We start from the raw sequence: 600 nt of genomic DNA, 5'->3' as shown, positions 1-600 counted from the left end.
TTTGGGTAGACATGTGCACTATCAGTTGTTTTTGTAGCAATATCATTTCATTGATTTGCTCAAGCCAAATCCCTGTAGAAGATTGTCGCCTTTTTATTAATCTCCATATTGTATTTATTTACCCCTCTGTCCTGCAAAGAAGCACATCCATTTATGCAGATTATTCTAACTTCCTTGAAGGCCAAAGTTTGCTTAAACCTACTTTAGAAGTCTTTACTTCATTTCTGGTTGTTTTTAAAATCACAAATAAAACTCTTCTGACAAATGCCAAAAACTGCAGTTTGCAAATGGGTAAAAGCCATCAAACATTTGTTATATATGTATACTTATTTCATGCCTAGCATTTCATCTACTGCAAGTTCCACAGATTTCAACAGAATTTGCTTATGAGCAGGGTAAGAAGATTGGGTTATTGTGTGTGTGTTTTACAGAAACTGCTGCTTGTGAAATCCAAGATAGTTTGTCAATTATTTGACACCCCCTTCCCTCCAAAAATTCTCTGCTCATCCCCACTTAGGGCTTATTTCTCAGTCAAGAGGTTTTAGGCTTAAAGCTTACTTGAAATCACACCTTTTGAACTGGTCATCTTTATCTCTAATC

The sequence above is a fragment of the Podarcis bocagei genome (genome assembly GCF_964188305.1).
Source record: "Podarcis bocagei genome assembly, chromosome: 4".
Lineage (NCBI taxonomy): Eukaryota > Metazoa > Chordata > Lepidosauria > Squamata > Lacertidae > Podarcis > Podarcis bocagei.
Note: the sequence above shows the minus strand (reverse complement) of the source record.